This window comes from Panthera onca, chromosome A1 (genome assembly GCF_046562875.1).
Source record: "Panthera onca isolate mPanOnc1 chromosome A1, mPanOnc1 haplotype 2, whole genome shotgun sequence".
Taxonomy (NCBI): domain Eukaryota; kingdom Metazoa; phylum Chordata; class Mammalia; order Carnivora; family Felidae; genus Panthera; species Panthera onca.
The window spans coordinates 132,187,729-132,203,137 of record NC_138339.1 but is presented as its reverse complement, the minus strand read 5'-3'; the positions used below and the strand labels follow the sequence as shown (position 1 = coordinate 132,203,137).

General features: G+C 39.2%; 1 long non-coding RNA gene across 1 annotated transcript in view; it reads left to right on the top strand.

The window, feature by feature from the left end:
* Positions 1–15,409, top strand: part of LOC132681583 (uncharacterized) — a 75,918-nt gene that overhangs the window by 2,109 nt on the left and 58,400 nt on the right. Inside the window, exon 2 of the long non-coding RNA XR_013557329.2 lies at positions 15,136–15,239. This is a non-coding gene — a long non-coding RNA (uncharacterized LOC132681583). The remainder of the gene's footprint in view (positions 1–15,135; positions 15,240–15,409) is intronic.

The following is a 15,409-nucleotide window of genomic DNA, read 5'->3' as shown; positions in this document are numbered from 1 at the left end:
TATGACTCAGCATTTTCACGTGTTACCATGTGCAATGACTGTTGGTAAGGATACATGTCCCTAGCCTATCAGGAATCCAAAGTGACACTATGCTTTTGTGCTCCTCGGCTATTGCAGGTGGGGATAATTTTCTATTTGCTGGAAGAGCTTTTAACTAGGTTAAACAATTTGAAGCCAGATAGGATATTGAGAATTATGCAGCCACTCTATGCCCGAAAAGAAATGTAGCCTAAGTACTGTGATATAAGCAAGACTTGGGGTATGCAGCTAACTATGATGGAAAAAGTCATTTTGTGCCCCAAGCAAAAAGAGAATTATGAAAGTAATGTGCCATCAGAAAAAATGGGATGGTTTCCACAGAAGAAAAAACTGAACCACAAATATAGTGTAAGCCCATAGTTGGTCTAAGCAGTGAGACATCTCTCTTGATAGTGAGAATTTGGAGATGATACAGAATTTAACAGGTTAAAATGTTACATTACAAAAGAACTGTTTGGGAGAACTGAGTTAACTCAGGACATACTAAACCTCTGTCCTCCTATTTCTGATGGGCTTTCTGAGGGTTTCCACATCCTAAATAGACCAGCTGAAATGAGATTAACTGAGGATAGTATATAGTTCTGGCCCTAAGAAAAACTGAGAAATTTACTAAGCCTTTTTTTTTTAATAGTTACTTCTCTCCTTCTAAAACCTACCATGAAATTCTTTTCATTGCCCTTGATGCTTTTTAGACATCTACTTCCTTTCTTTTCTCTTGTCTACCACCCCCCCCCCCCGACTTGTATATCTATTTTATATTATGTATGGTCACTTATGCCATCCTACATATTCCATTTCCATTTTTTTAATGTTTGTTTATTTTTGAGAGAGAGAGATTGAGAGAGAGAGAGAGAGAGAGAGTGAGAGGGGGAGGGACCGAGAGAGAAGGAGACACAGAATCCAAAGCAGGCTCCAGGTTCTGAGCTGTCAGCACAGAACCCGACGCAGGGCTCGAACTGACGAACCATGAGATCATGACCTGAGTTGAAGTCGGACGCTTAACTGACTGAGCCAGCCAGGTGCACCTCCATTTCCATTTTAAATCCTGTCTAGGCTTCAGAGTTTACCTACACTGGGTTGCAATCCCTCTGGAATATTCCTTCTACTCATATGGTGATGATTGATAACAAATTTGTTGACATGCCCTTCAGCTCAAGAAATATATTTCTATTTTAAGCTGGCCTTCTGAAAACATACATCAATACAGTGGCACTTCAAGAGTAAGAATTTGACTGTAGAAAACCAACAAAAGGGGATTTTGCAGTAAGCCTTACAGAGGGTGTTTAGTTTTTAGTTTAGCGATTTAAAGCTAACGTGGATGATATCTGATAAAACACACTTTAACTAAAAAAAAAATACATATAGGTTAAAAGTAAAAGAATTGACAAAGCTGTGCCATGTGAACAGTAACCACACAGATAGCTAGAATAGGCATATAATATCAGACAAAATAGAGGTCAGAGAAAGGAATATCACTGAGGACAAACAGGGACATTTTGTAATGACAGAGGAGTCAATTTTCAAAAAAAAAAAATCACAATCAAATAAGTATGCACCTAATAATAAATCTTCAAAGTACACAGAGCAAAAATGATAGAATTTAAAGGAGAAATAGACATCTCCACATTTGTAGCTGAGTTCATTACTCCTCCGTCAGAAACTGACAGAACGAGATAGTAAAATGGCTGCCCTGAGCCCCTCCTTCCCCTGATCCTCCTTTAGTCCCCCTGATTCTTGAGCCGGGTGTGTGTCAGATTCTGTGATGATGGACAGTAGCAATAGCCTCTCTTGTTCTACATCCATACTCTCCAGTTCACAGGTGTGTTTCAGTCTATCCTTTTAGGTTCCAGCTCTTATTTGGGGTCACAGCTTGTCTTTGCTCTCTTCCCTACATTACATCATCTTTTCTTCCTGAGTGCCTGTCCTGCAGAGTGGCTCCAGCATTAAATGCAAAGACAGTAGGCTTACAGACACTGACTCACAAACTCCCATGGTTGTCTAAAGGTCACATCTGTATAGCAAATCTTTTACCCAATGTAGATCTGTATTTATGTACCTCTATCTCTATATAGTTGCATCTGTATCTATGGCCGTAGTTACATCTACTTCATACATATAAGCTGCAAATCCTAATTGATTATGGTATAGAAGGCTGATTGGTATGGAATTTGGTGCCGAGAGTGATTCCAGAGGAATAGAATCTTTAGGATTAGTTCTCTGAAATGGTTTTGAGTTTTCTGGACTGGATCCTCTGGTCAGATTAGACTTATAGGCCTTAATGACCTCATTTCCAGGGGAAAAAGTATCTTGGCCATGCATGGCACACAATTTCACAATGATTACTTAAATTATCACCTACAGATAACTGTAAACATGTGCCTATAGAAGCCAATTGCTCTGGGAGGCCTAGTAATTGCTGCCATAGAACATTCTAGTGAAAATAAGGAGTATAATGGGGTTGGTTGGCTGTTAGGCTGCAGAAATGAGGGAAGGGAAAATAATGAACTCAGGGCTTTAAATTCCAAGTTTAAGGTCTGCCTAAGGGACTGAAAGCTTCAATAATTGTCCTAAAGGAAACTCTTAACTGTTATAGCCATAAGGAAGATATTTCTCAAAATCAAACCCAGTGCCTTATCCTGGGGATGCCTGAATTACAAATGCAGATTGAGTTCTGAATTCTAGAGGATCTCTATTGTTAAAGTTAGATCATTGATATAGTTGGAGTAGCACCTGAATAATTGAAAAGGGATCATATAGGCATATTCCAGTGAAGCTTGGTACTTGGAACCTCAAAATTCTGCCAAGCCTTCTTTGTCTATAGAAGAAGACTTTGAACCCCTGCCTAATGAGGTTAGTCTTCTCTTGGCTGAAGAACCTGTACCTGCTTCTCTGGAGGTAGTTATCTGGCAAGGTACAACTGATATTCCTCAGGAACTACTCTCACTATCTCTATTTGCTTACAGACCTATAACTAAACTCAGGACTCAGTAGGCCTCAAAGGATGAAACACAAAGTATGATCCATGAGGAGATCTGATATACACAGTATAACGACTTTTCCAGAACACTGGGAAATATATGTAGGAATAGATTTTTAAAGTATAGGATCGAGATGGAAGCAATATAAATTTACATCAGCATAGGGATGCCAGGGTGGCTCAGTCATTTAAGTGTCTGACTTCAGCTCAGGTCATGATCTCGTGGTTTGTGAGTTCAAGCCCCATGTCAGACTCTGTGCTGACAGCTCAGAGCCTGGAGCATGCTTTGGAGTCTGTGTCTACCCTTCTCTCTGCCCCTCCCTTGCACGCTCTCTCTCTCTCTCAAAAATAAAATGAACATTATATTTTTTAAAATTATATCAGGATATGGGGCGCCTGGGTGGCTCAGTCGGTTAAGCGGCCGACTTCGGCTCAGGTCACGATCTCGCGGTCCGTGAGTTCGAGCCCCGCGTCGGGCTCTGGGCTGATGGCTCAGAGCCTGGAGCCTGCTTCTGATTCTGTGTCTCCCTCTCTCTCTGCCCCTCCCCCATTCATGCTCTGTCTCTCTCTGTCTCAAAAATAAATAAAACGTTAAAAAAAAATTAAAAAAAAAATAAAATAAAATTATATCAGGATAAATGTAATGATAGGGCTCACTCATCAGAGATTCCGTATTCAAAGCTAAAGGGCTAGAAATGACTTTAACAGTTTTCTTGGTTAGCTGTCCAAAATGTGGACTCAAAGGTGGCCTATGCTAAATTAAGTTGAAGTGACAGGTTTTGGGTATACTATAGAGTCAGTTATCCAAACATTAGGGTAATTGAACTATTTCACATATATTTAGTGATTGCTTAACGTATGTATTCTCTGCGCAGTATCTAACGTTTATAGCTATTAGTTTGAGCTTATTTTTTTTTTTTTTTAATTTTTTTTTTTCAACATTTTTTATTTTATTTTTGGGACAGAGAGAGACAGAGCATGAACGGGGGAGGGGCAGAGAGAGAGGGAGACACAGAATCGGAAACAGGCTCCAGGCTCCGAGCCATCAGCCCAGAGCCTGACGCGGGGCTCGAACTCACGGACCGCGAGATCGTGACCTGGCTGAAGTCGGACGCTTAACCGACTGCGCCACCCAGGCGCCCCGAGCTTATTTTTTAATGTTTACTTATTTTGAGAGAGAGAGAGAGAGAGTGGGGGAGGGACAGAGAGAGAAGAGAAAGAGAATCCCAAGGAGGCTCTGCACATCAGTGCAGAGCTCAACGCGAGGCTCAAACCCGTGAAAATTGAGATCATGACCTGAGCTAAAACCAAGAGTTGAAAATTGAGATCATGACCTGAGTTAAAACCAAGAGTTGGATGCTTTAACCTGGATTGAGTCACCCAGGCACCCCTAGTTTGAGCTTATTAATTACATTATTTAACTTTGATATTTGTGATGGTTTGTTTCCTGTACCTATCTGCTTTCGAGAAGCATGTACTAGAACTCTCTAACCACAATGGCTTGTCTCTTTCTCCTGATTCTATCAGCTTATTTTTTTATGAAAATAATTCTCTAATGATAAAAAAGTTATATGCTTCTTTCTTTAAGTTTGTAACTTGGCCCTTTCCTTTGGGCTCTCCCCAAATAAAACTCTCTTTGCAAAGGAACATTAATAAATAATGGTGATTTTATTAAACCTAACACAGGTCACATGGAAAGGGATTGTATTTCTCAGTGTATAATATTCATTTCAAAATTTTTCATTATATATTCCTCTCCCAAGTTTCCCTTCTTGACCTCCCATACATCAGGCGTCCCCTTTCCCTTCTCTCTGCTCTGCCTCCATCCTGTGTTACCACAGCCCTCTCCACTCAATACCACTAAAACCACCACTATTCTCTCTTGATTTATTATATATAGTAATTTAGCTCTATCCCAGATTCTTACTGCAAACCATATGACTTAACCCACTACTTCATATAAATTCTGTCTATCTAAAGCCATTTTGATGAGGGGAGACATATTGATTATGCTCAGAAAGTGAAAGATTCCCCAGCACCTAGGCCCCATCTCCCTTAGGAGGCATTTTGGCTTACACATTTAAAAAAATTTAACATTTTTATTTATTTTTGAGAGACAAAGAGAAACAGAGCACAAACAGAGGAGGGGCAGAGAGAGAGGGAGACACAGAAACGGTAGCAGGCTCCAGGGTCAGAACAGAGCCCAACGTGGGGCTCGAACCCACAAACTGTGAGATCATGACCTGAGCCAAAGTCAGACTCTTAACCGACTGAACCACCCAGGCCTGGGCTTACATATTTAATACTGTAATGTTTTTCAGTTCAAAATAAGACATTTTTTTATATGCAGAGAAGAGACAAAATTGTATTTTTTTTTTCTGGTTATCTAAAGAGTATGAGTAACAACCTGAATGAGTGGACTGGATCTGAGTTTTTATTTTAGGTTTTCATCAATTTCCATGATGTTTAAGCATCTCTTGTAGGCAGCCACTGTGACAACTACTGGGTTGACCCATCATTTAATCCAGTTCTGATCCAAGATCATGACAAGAGAAAGTAATGAAGTTTCTTGAAAAATCAATGAATTTTAATGGCCTTTTACCTCATTGAATGATTACGTTGACAATGCTTCCTGTCCACACGTAGCTATATACAGAGAACTATCCCATTTTAACATAAATCATATAATCTTTTAGATGATAGGATATTAGTCTAAGGTCAAAATTAATAGTTACAATTGTCTAAGGCCAACTAGCTCCTGAGGACAAAAACATGTAACTTTAATATTACATCATTCATCGTTACCTCCATTTCAAGTTTACACATCTTTTCTGATGTCAGAAAATAAAAACTTAGCTGATCCTAGGTTATGCCGGTCTTAAGCAGCACTAGCATTCTGTGAGTACATATTTTCAGACTACAAACACATTTCAAGTACAGAGTTGACAAGTTGCATTTCTAATCGTCCCCACACAGCCTGAAGAGGCTGACATTATATAATTCATATTAAAGTGCTTTGAAAAGTTAAATGTACCATATAAGTAGACCTTGGTGTGCAGCAATATGATGTCCAACAATTTTCTTTTATAGCCTTCGGCCAATTATATCTGTGTTATCAATTGACTGTACTCATTGCCAGCAGAGAGCACAGAAATGAACCTCAATCTGCTACTCTCCTTAATGTACTCTGGGTACTAGACCCACATTCATCTGACCTCTCACGTGTTCCCATAATCCTCTACTTTTCCTCCTCTGTGGGGCCAGGCAAGTGAAGCAGGGAATACAAGAGAGGTTTGGGGCCGATGATGACTGTCCCTGCCCCTGTGTAAAGATAATTGTTGTTATCCATTGTTGTGGTTTTCATGGTTTAAACACTCTTTTAAGGCATTTCAAATGAGGTGATTCCAAAAGATATTTTTGCTAGTAGTAAAATTATGTATATGTATGTATGTCTTCCCAAACATGTGCTTTGTAGAGTTCTACATTGCCATTGCTCATATTCATGATTTAATAGGAGAGAGCTTGGTCTTGGGAGCTGAACAGGGTAGAAATAAATCCACGCTTGACTCGTATTGTCTTCATAGCCTTGGACAAGTTGCTTAGCTTCAATTGTTTCTCTTTTTAAGATGTTAATTAGAAAAAAAAAAACTTACCCAACAGAGAGGATGTGAGGATTAGAGATTAGTGTTAATACATGTCCCAGGCTTGGAGTGCTTAGCACACAGTGGATCCTAGGTCCTTGGTCACTGATACATATCGCTGGGGCTGCCCCTGGGTGTGGAGAGCCCTGGCCACATATTTGTATGGGGCTTTTCAATAGAAACAATTTGATTTAAAGACATTATTGTAACATATATTGAAACAGGTAGGGTTTATTGGCTTATTGATGAATATTTAATGAGAAGAAAAAAGGTACTTACATATTTATTTTTTTAAGTTTATTTATTTTGAAAGAGAGAGCACGGGGGAGGGGCAGAGAGAGAGAGAATCCCAAACAGGCTTCTCACCATCAGCACTGAGCTCAACATGGGGCTCGAAGTCACAAATGGTGACATCATGACCTGAGCTAAAATTAATAGTTGGACGCTTCATCAACTGAGCCACCCAGGTGCCCCACTTACATATGAGTTTATTGTCCAGCCAGTGCACATAAATATTCTTTGTGGTGTTCAGATACCATTTTTTCTGTTTGGGTAGAAGAACCACTTGTTGTGACCTTTACTGCCACATGCACCATCTTAATTTCATATCTCCCACTGTGAGAATAAAGGTGGCAACAGTGTTATTATAGACAATGCTGTGCTCTTCAGAACTTGTGTTTGTATTTTGTATTGAAGCATAGACTTCCTTGCCTCTGTAATTCCCTAATACCATTCATTTACTGCTGGTTCCATCATTACTCATGACAGTGTATCATCCTTAATAGAGCCCATGATCACTGACTTTCAATGATCCTCTCAAAGGCTGTTACTGACCTTCACTGATAATGACCACAAATGCATATGCACCCAGATTATGCAGGGAAATGAGACCAATAATTTATTTCCTGGTCATGTTAAGTTCATCATTTCAAATTTTATTGCATACAATGTAGAAGAATATATCTTCTGTGTCACTCTAGGTCACACACGATCACAGCTTTCCTAAAATGTAATCTTTTTCATCATTGGCCACACTGCTCCCTTCCACATGTTGCCACCAGTGAGAAGGATAAGGGAGGTATTCATGGACAGAGTGAACAGAATATCAGTCACCACCATGGTTTAGGAATTCTTAGTTGCTTAGATCTGAAGCATGAGAAGACTTTCATCAGAAGGACCAATGGTGTTTTAACAGCAGTCCTGAAAGCCCTCAAGGCCTCTGAAGAGATAGGGGTAGCCCTGCAAGAAGGACTACTCACTCAGGGTGGTGAGCTTACAAGCAGAGTTGGTACAAACATCCTGGGTGCCAGTGGAGCCCCCTCTACACAGGGTAAAGAATGACCACAATATCCTGCTGTATATTAAAGAAGTACCTGTATGATGGTTGGAATGCACATGGGTAGGTGCCAATCAATAGGCTCATACACATGGACCATGATTTGGCAGTGGGCCTTCAGTATCCCAAAGCCATGCACTTATCCCACACCCAGTGTGAATGAGTGTCAGCCACAGTCAGCATGTCAGCATCATTCTGGAGGTGTGAATTTGCACCATTTCACAAAACACTTACCATATTGGCAGTAGGAGTGATATGCTCACCAAGCTGCCCAGTTGGTACTGGGACCTGGCCACTGGCTCACGGGATGATGCAATAGGCAGAATCCTCAAGCTTTTTGGCACATCCAATCAACCTCACATGATTGGGAGGACTATAGGGTCAGAGGGCTCCCAAAGGAAAAAATGGGGACTTGGATCCACTAGGTCCTCAGCTGGGCATAGAGCTTCAGCCTAGATGACATTGCTGGCACAGTCTGGTTTCAGGTATCAGAAGGGGACTCATAAATTAAAAAAAAATTTTTTTTAATCTTTATTTTTGAGAGAGAGATAGCATGTGAGCAGGGGAAGAGCAGAGAGAGAGGGAGATACAGAATCTGAAGCAGGCTCCAGGCTCCGAGCTCTCATCACAGAGCCTGAAGTGGGGCTCGAACTCATGAACTGTGAGATCATGACCTGAGCCGAAGTCAGACGCTTAACCGACTGAGCCACCCAGGTGCCCTGGGAGTTATAAATTTTTGAGGAAGAAACTCTAAAGCATGGTACCCTCTGAGGAGTAGCCAGAGCAAGGGTCTTGCTTGCTTAAGTCTAAGGTGGTATTGCCAGTGGCCATAACCAATTTTAACAAAGCTAATTGAGGGAGCCAGCATTTGAGTTGTCTTATGAGCCAACTATGAGCCAAATGTAGGATGGAAACAACATGACTGCCTGTATTTGTTCAAAATTCTGACCAAAACCTTGCACTTGAATAAGGTTCAACAAAATAAGGTACAAAACTCAGGATTTTCTCGTAAGTCTTCAGCAGTTCTGTTCATGGTTACGTCAGACTGCTTACAGCATGAAGCTGGAATGTAAATAAGGGGTGGCCTCAGCAAACAGGAAGACATTTAAAGGTGACAAACTTATCTAGGACTTTATCTCTTTGTCTATGTTTACTGTAGGAAAAACCACAGTGAGGAAAAGAAGTCACCAGACATACCAGTGAGCTAGTAACATCAACAAAACACAACAGTCCCATCAATTGACCTTAACCTGTTTCTTAAACCTTTATGAAATATCAGAGAACCTCTTTCAGATTCCATGTCCTCAATGTCTACGATGCTTCTAAAGCTTGTCATCCATGGCAGTAGAAATAATATAGAAATTATGTGATGTGACATTTTGTGTGAAATATCAAAGTACAGTAATTGATTATCTAAGGTTATAAGGTATCCAGAATGTAGTTTAAACCAATATCAAAATGTGCTACATAGACTGCTTAGGTTAGAACCAAATAGAAAGCTCTTTAAAAAAAAAATGGCGTTTTGGGCTCTAGAATCATGGACTCTGGGAATGGGTTTTAGAAATCTGCATTCTTAACAAATCCATTAAGCAATACTAGCAAAAAAAAATGTGAAAATCCTTAGATTAAGATCTCAGAAATGATTAAATTTAGCCTCATCTTCTGGAGGTAAGGCATTAATTCTGTTTTTTTTCAGCTGGATGCTTCATATGCAATGCAGAAAATATCAGTGTCTGATTGCCCCGGGATGACCATCTCTTACCATTAGCCCACTGGACACTGAAGCCATCCATTCCCTCCCTAGCATTGAATAAGAAGGAGTATTTTCATAGATAGAAAAACCCCATCATTGTTGTCTAGATTAGAAGATCAGGTTAGCTTTGGAGGGTCTCAGCCATCTGAAGTTGAGGAATAATGAAAAGTACATGTAGCAAAGCATCTTATAGACAGAAAACAGTACTTTTTAATAATTAAAAAAACAGTAATCTGGGCATTTCTAGATTTATGATTTCTTTAAATTATTTTTTGCCTCAGTTGTTCCTGAGTGCATTTAAATGCTGTTATCATTACAATATTTCTTCTCTCTCCCTCTTGTGTTGGATATGTGTTGGTAGAAATTGTTGGTTGCTCAAAACAATTGTCTAAGCATTTCTAAAATCTGTAATCTCCATTTAATATCCATTCTAAAGGGTGTATTGCTTTTTTCTTTTTTTGTAATGCAGTGTCTCCTAATGAATATGTTAAACATAACTTAATGTTCAGTTCTGTGGTTTTCCGATGTGAAATTATCTTATGAGGACAGTCTCCCGAGATGGGAAGTTAACCACTGCCTTATTATAAATTCTTTGAGATAGAGAAGTTCACCATTATTATCTCCAGCTCTGGGCTCAGTCATCTACTGGGAAGAAAATAAGAATATGAAAAAAAAATTCTGTTGGGAATAGAAAAAGGCAAGTTCTTTAAGTGACTAAATTGACAATGTAGAATCTCAGGCCATTTTGGAATACTCAGGTGCATGAAGGCTAGAATTACTGTATCAGTTTACTTATGTTGAAATTTTTATCATCAGTACACTGTTAACCATAAGAAATCCCATATTTAAAAAATTAAAGAAATAGAGAAAGACAAATATCATATGATTTCACTCAGATGTGGAATTTAAGAAACAAAACATATGAGCATATGGGAAGGGGGAAAAAGAGAGAGAGAAAGAGAGAGAGGGAAACAAACCAGAAGAGACTTTTAAAGATAAAGAACAAACTGAAGGTTTATTGAACGGAGGTAGGTGGGGGATGGGCTAGATGAGTGATGGGTAGTAAAGAGGGCAATTGTTATGATGAGCACTGGGTGTTATATGTAAGTGATGAATTACTGAATTCTACTCTTGTAGAATTTAAATAAAATTTTGAAAAAAAAATTCCCGGGGCACCTAGGTGGCTCAGACAGTTGAGCATCTGACTCTTGGTTTCGGCTCAGGTCATGTGGAGCCTTCTTGAGGTTCTCTCTCTCTCCCTCTCTTTCTCTGCCCCTCCCCCACGCGCACACACACACACACACACACACACACACTCTCTCATTCTCAAAATAAAAAAAATTAAATCCCACCACAAAAAAAAAATATAGATAGATAGATAGATAAATGAAATAGGTGAGGAATTTTATCTTCATTCAGTCTTTAGTGTTCACCTACTTCTGGGCCAACACATCTCTGTCCTTTTTTCTTTTCCCTGAGTAGGATGTTGTTTTCCAGTATCTGCCTGTCCCTGCATCACCATGGAAAAGCATCGCATAGCCACAAGTCTTTCTCACTAGTTACAGCCTTAGCAACCGGTGTAATTTACCCAGAATTTACTTTATATGGAATTTGATGATAGGCTTTTACTTTTTAATTTAGGAACACAGGATGAACATGATAAAGTGGATAACTAAAAGATTTTCTTTTAGGTGAATGAAATATATTCTGTGTTCATTAGCCACAGTATGCCTGGTACTTAGCTTGGAGTTCAGGTGAGCCCAAAGAGAATGCTGGCCATTGTCCTTTTAGAATTACAGCCTAGATTGAAAAACCAAAGTAAAACACACACACACACACACACACACACACACACACACACACGTCCACTAACAATCCATGACTCTAATAATGTGCTGAGTATTATGAAGATTCAGAGAGATGAAAGAGAGAACTCATTTTACATTCAGAAAAAGACAACAGAAAAAAAAGAGTAATGTTTTCATTTTCTATTGTTTAGTTTATCAGCCTGAGAGTAAACATGCTTCTTTTCCCATCACTTCAGTATTTTTCATGTAATTTCCCACTCTTTTCCAACGAAATAAGACCCATAGACTGCCTTAAAATCTGCATTTTAATAAGCTTCATAAATTGAATGTTCTGATAAGAATAAAATATAAAACAGTGAGATATATTTTCCTCAACATTCTTTTGATAAATAAAGTTATTTATTTTTTTAAAGTTTATTTTTTGAGAGAGAGAGATGGAGAGCCCACAAGTGGGGAGGGGCAGAGAGAGAAAGACACAGAATCTGAAACAAGCTCCAGGCTCTGAGCTGTCAGCACCGAGTCTGACTCAGAGCTCAAACTCATGAACTGTGAGATCATAACCTGAGCCGAAGTTAGTCGCTTAACTGACTGAGCCACCCAGGAGCCCTGGCAAGTAAAGCTTTTTAAAATATTGTGATAAATATGCCTTTCAGGCAAAACCATTTCCTTTTCTGATGTATTTCTTTTATTAGTTAATATATATTATGTCCAGGCTAAGGCTTTCAAAATATTTTTGGTAATATAAATGTTTAATGAATCAGATAATACTTTATTAGGCACAATACACAAGACTTTAATAAGAAAACATTTTGTTCTAATTATCTTTACCATCTCTTGGCAGGAAGACAATAATTCTGAGCTCTTCATATTGCCAAATTTTCTTTTTTTAATGGGATATTATTGGTACCTGGCAAAAGATAGAACTAAAAGAAAAACAAGTACCGGATAGGGGACAGAAATTAATGAGTTAGAGGATAGAAAAACTAGAAAACTTAATAAATGAAAATACTTTGTTTTGGAAAAGATCAGCAAAATAGCTCAAACTAACAAAAAAATATAGCTAACTTGATCAAGGGAAAAAAGGCAAAAGCACAGACACACAAAATAGTGGTAAGATAAGCAATAATATTTGAAATAGAAGGGGTTTTTTTAATACTAAGATTCTATTTTGTAGAATTATGTGAGTAAATTTGAAAACAGGCTGAATGGTTAATTCCCTAAAGAAATACATGTGGCACCAGGCCCAGATGGTTTCACAGGTGAGTTCTACCAAATCTTCACTGTTTCATATAAGGAAGGCTCATTGTGCAGGTCCTTCCTGTCCTTTATAAGTGTCATTGATATAAAATGTCATTATTTAAGACATGTATTTCTTAGAAGAATGCAGAAAACGTCACACATTCCATTTGCTACAACATAGTAAATTAATTTTTCTGAAATGCTGTATTTTACTCACTTACATTTGCTATTTGCTACTATTATATCCTTTCTTTTTCCTGGAGGGAAGTGAGGTGGGGAGAGAGAGAGAGAGAAGTCTTTAATTTTATGTGTGATTTTGGATTTAAATAGGGAAATCTGACCAAAGGTTTCACCATCAGAAATAACACCAAGACATCTAGGGTCCCTGTTATTTCCTATTCTCCGAGGCATACAGGCATGATGTTATCAATATGTAAACCACACTGTGAAGGCCTGTGGTATACTGCCGTGACAAATCTCAGTCCAAAGTAGAAAGTAGGATTTGTTATAAGAGTAAATAAATCTGAGTCTAGATGGTAAGGGTGTAGCGCTGTGCTGCTAGGTTAAAGCAAAATTGTTATGCTATTTATAAAAATAGACAAATATATTCAGCTGACATAGTTTCCTACCATGTGCCGGGAGTTGCATTAATTTGCCTCAGTAAGAAAACCACATCTGAAACACAAACAGCAATTCACGTCATCATCTGATTAGGTTTATAATAACCCTTTGCCATTCCCCAAGACTTTTCAGTATTTCTAACTCCCCATCTGTGGAATTTAATGAGGATGTGATCAGACTGTAGATACCAATGTTGCATTTCCCCCAGTGAAATTATTTCAGTTTGAATTTGCTAGTTTGGGAGAACAAAAGAGACCAAAGGACTTATTTTATGGCTAAAGAATTCTTGCAGTTGCTTGAGATATGTATTCCAACTATACAATAAGGGACTTGGGAAATAACCACAAATAATACTGAAGATCCCCTTCATGTACCATGAAACAAACTTAGCTTAGGCACATTTTCATGCCAGGTAGTGCCTGTTGGTCTATCTGGCTGAACTGGGACCCTAGACCTCCAGAAAGTAATGTCATCTCTTAGCTACCAGTCCTTCCTTACTCAAGTTTCTTTAGGAAAAAGTAGATGGAGGTACACACCTGTGCGTTACCACAGTGTCTCTCTGTCATGAGTTCAGCCAATCTCCCCCATGGTATTGCTGCCTTGGCATCCCTTTTGTTTGGCCAAGCAACCTGAAGTGATCTTAAACTGACACAAGCACACCACCACCACCCCTATGTGCTTGCAGGCACATGCTCTAGATAATAACCCGCAGAATCACCAGCAAGTGCAAGTTCCTGATCTGAAGTTTCCAATAGCTCTTGTGATCAACAGCCTCCCCTGCCTCCCAGGGCCTGCCCATGGTATGCCCCTTAGGTAAGACCTGACCATGGAGATTCCCAAAACCCTCCTCTTTCAGTTTGAATTGACCAATCTGGACTGAACCTGGGAATTCCAAAGTACTCCACCCATATACCTTAATAAAGGCATGTGCCCAGGTCCGGGCTCTCTGTCTGCACTCTGCCTTGACTTCCCCATGTGATGGCCCCAAGGTATGCTGGGGTACTTCCCCCAGTACCTATGAGTAATCAACATTGGTATTTCATTGTCTCTTGAGGTTTGTTGCTGAACCACCACAACCTACCATCTGTATCCTGTGCTCCACTTAAGTGTTAATTTGATGAATTCTTAACACCTCCTTAATGGTACATGACTACTTCTTTATCCAAAGCCTTCTGACTCTTAATATAACTCAGGCACGAGACCTAGGTAGTGGTTGGGACTTCCTACTGTTAAGACTCAAATCAGGCCTCTGTTTACCAGACCTAGAATTTGGGGTTTTTACAATTTAAGTAAAGCCTAAATTACTTTCTGAATATTTTATTTTGGTGGGCCTCTATAATTATGTAACCCTTCTAGAGAATTCTGAGTGTCAATCATTCCCTGAGACGCCATCTCTTCCCATTCTTCTCCATTTGCCACTATATAGGCACTGCCCTCCAGGGTCTTCCCATTTTTGCTAAAATCATAGAGTCCAATTTTGTCCATTTCTTTTTTTTCAAGTTTATTTTTGTATTTTGAGAGAGAGAGAGAGCATGTGAGCATGAGTGGGGGAGGGGCAGAGAAGGCGGAGAGAGAATCGCAAGCAGGCTCCATGCTGGAAGTAGATGCAGATCTTGATTTCAAGAGCAGTGAGATCATGACCTGAGCCAAAATCAAGAGTCTGATGCTTAACCTACTGAGTCACCCATTTTGTCCATTTCAATTGCCATCTTTTCCACTAGAATTCCTGACCTGGAATGAACATCCATCAAAATTGTTTTTAAAGATTGTCATCCCTCTCTCATCAATCTGTTCTTCGTCTCAAGTGTGAAAGCCCTGGAATGAGGTAGAGTTGTTTTTTTGTTTTTGTTTTTGTTTTTGTTTTGAAAGCATGGGATTTTCAATCTAGAACTTTTGTGTCCCAAACTCTTTCAAGTCTGTCTTCCAAATTATGTCAAGATGTTTCTGTTCTCCTTTGCTACTTATGGTCTGTGTTCACTCTAAGTTGTCTTAATG